The sequence below is a fragment of the Hordeum vulgare genome, unplaced genomic scaffold, assembly GCF_904849725.1.
Source record: "Hordeum vulgare subsp. vulgare unplaced genomic scaffold, MorexV3_pseudomolecules_assembly, whole genome shotgun sequence".
Taxonomy (NCBI): Eukaryota; Viridiplantae; Streptophyta; class Magnoliopsida; order Poales; family Poaceae; genus Hordeum; species Hordeum vulgare.
This window is the reverse complement of record NW_025422511.1, coordinates 155,001-157,600: the sequence shown is the minus strand read 5'-3', so window position 1 is coordinate 157,600 and position 2,600 is coordinate 155,001. Positions and strand designations below refer to the sequence as shown.

The following is a 2,600-nucleotide window of genomic DNA, read 5'->3' as shown; positions in this document are numbered from 1 at the left end:
AAGGGGCGCTTCCGGTTCTGTGCGTGCTTCAAACAATTTTGTCTTCTCCATATTACCATATCTCTAGAGTCAATAATTTTCTATGAGGAACTACTGAACTCAATCACTTGCTGCCGTTACTCAACAGTTTTCTGTTGAGGTCTATCCCGTAGAGGTAGTCAAATTGGATCAGTGATCGATTTCTAGGTTTCGTCGTAAACCTAATTGGTTACTTCCAATTACGTAAATCAATAGTTCAAACCGCACTCAAAGGTAGGGCATTTCCCATTGATATAGGAACTTTTGTACCAGAAACAATAGTATCTCCAATTATAGCCCCTCTGGGATGTAAAATATATCTCTTCTCACCATCCCCATAGTGTATGAGACAAATGTATGCATTTCGATTAGGGTCGTATTCTATGGTTACGATTCTACCAGATATGTCTTTTTGATTCCGTCGAAAATCTATTTTACGGTATAGGCGCTTATGACCTCCCCCTCTATGCCTTGCGGTAATGATTCCTCTGGAATTACGACCTTTACCACAACGGTGCCGTCCATGGATCAAATTATTTCGTGGATTGGATTTCACTTGCCTGTCTACGGTTCCCTTGCGTGTGCTCGGGATAGGTGTTTTGTATAAATGTTTCGCCGTATTATTAAGTATTCTCCTTTAGTTTTTTTCTCTATCTAGAAGTGGAATAGAATAACCCGGTTGAAGGGTAATGATCATACGTCTGTAATGCATTGTATGGCCCAGAATAGGTCCTATTCTTCTACCTTTTCCAGGTAGTCGATGGCTATTCACAGCTACCACCTTAACACCAAAGAAGAGTTCGACCCAATGCTTTATTTCTGTCTTAGTGAATCCCGATTCGACATTAAAAGTATATTGATTCTTTCCCAATAAACGAAGACTTTTTTCTGTAAATACTGCGTATTTGATTCCATCCATAAATCGACTTTCCCTCCTATGCTCTGAGTTCCAGTATCGATAAGAATTCGAGTTCTTATTGTTCTTATGTTATGGTATGAATATACCATACCAATTCGTTATGTATGGATGATGGATGAGATTCCATGGATAGAGAGCCAGTTCCAATAGACTTATGGAATGTTCCCGTTCGTGTGCATCCAGCAGGAATTGAACCCGCAAATTTACCAATTATGAGTTGGGCGCTTTAACCATTCAGCCATGGATGCTTAACAGGGATCATCGTACATCGTAAATAACCAATTTTCATATAGAAAGACATATCATAGAAAAATGAAATCGAAAATATTCCGAGATGGCAAATATTCGGAGATGACTATGAAAACACCTCTCTGGATCCTCGAATTGAAAGAGAGATTGAGAGGGATCAAGAATCCTAATTCTCGCTATTTGGAATGGATCCAATTCTATTGAGTCTGACTCATAGTGATCATTTCTCTTTAGCAAAGAATGACCTTGGTTATCAAAGGATTGAACAACCGGGATCCATTTCCTTATGATACCTAGTTGGCATTGATAACAAGGATCTAATGAATTATGAGTTTAATAGATCCTCTTTAGCAGAAAGACGTATATTCCTTGCTCATTATCAGACAATCACTTATTCCCAAACCTCGTGTGGGACTAATCGTTTTCATTTACCATCTCATGGAAAACCCTTTTCGTTCCGCTTAGCCCTATCGGGTATTTTAGTGATAGGTTCTATAGGAACTGGACGATCCTATTTGGTCAAATACCTAACGAAAAATTACGATTTTCCTTTCATTAAGGTACGAGGGCTTCTTATTCCACAAGAACGAAAGCACCTTTTCATTCTTTCATATACTAGGGGTTTTTACTTGGAAAAGACAATGTTCCATACTAAAGGATTCGGGTCCATAACCACGAGTTCCAGTGCACTAGATCTTGTAGCACTTAGCAACGAGGCCCTATCCATTAGTATTCCACATAAGAAATCCATTCTAGAAAAAAATACAATTAGATTAGCTCTTCATAGACAAACTTGGGGTTTGCGAGCCAAGGTAAGATCGGCTCGGGATCATGGGACCCTTTTCTATCAGATAGGAGGGGCTCTTGTACAAAATAGACTTACTAAGTAATAACCCCATAGAATCTATCTATATAAAGATAAAGAGGCAATCGTGTCAGGAAGCGGGTTTTTCTTTGGCCAAAAGGTACTTCGAACTTGGAACGAGCATGAAGAGATTAACGAGACTTCTTTCTCTTTTGAGTTTTTCTGGCGGACCTGCCGCGCAAGATCTTTGGTCTTCCCCTGGAACCGATGAAAAAAAGTGGATCGCTTCTTATGTACTCGCTCAGAATGATTCTTCTCTATCTATAGTTCATGGCCTATTAGAAGTAGAAGGTGCTCTGGTGCAATCCTTACCGACAGAAAAAGATTGCAGTCAGGTTGATAATAGTCGAGTGACATTACTTCGTCGGTCCGAACTAAGGAATCTGTTATAAATGTTTTGAAATGGATATTGTTCTCTCTTTGATCAGGGATTGCTATATGAAAAGAAGTGGAGTTTGAAAAAGGGAACGGAATGCTCAAACCGGAACTGCTAGAGGAACGAATTTTCAATAGCATAACTTGGGCTCCTAGAATATGGCGCCCTTGGGA

General features: G+C 39.5%; 1 protein-coding gene across 1 annotated transcript in view; it reads right to left on the bottom strand.

Moving 5' to 3' along the window:
- Nucleotides 1–427: 427 nt before the first annotated feature.
- Nucleotides 428–2,600, bottom strand: part of LOC123418538 (NAD(P)H-quinone oxidoreductase subunit 2 A, chloroplastic-like) — a 4,702-nt gene continuing 2,529 nt past the window's right edge. The window contains exon 2 of the mRNA XM_045107027.1: nucleotides 428–2,600. This exon is cut by the window's right edge and continues 2,402 nt beyond it. The gene's annotated coding sequence lies outside the window, so the exon portion shown is untranslated.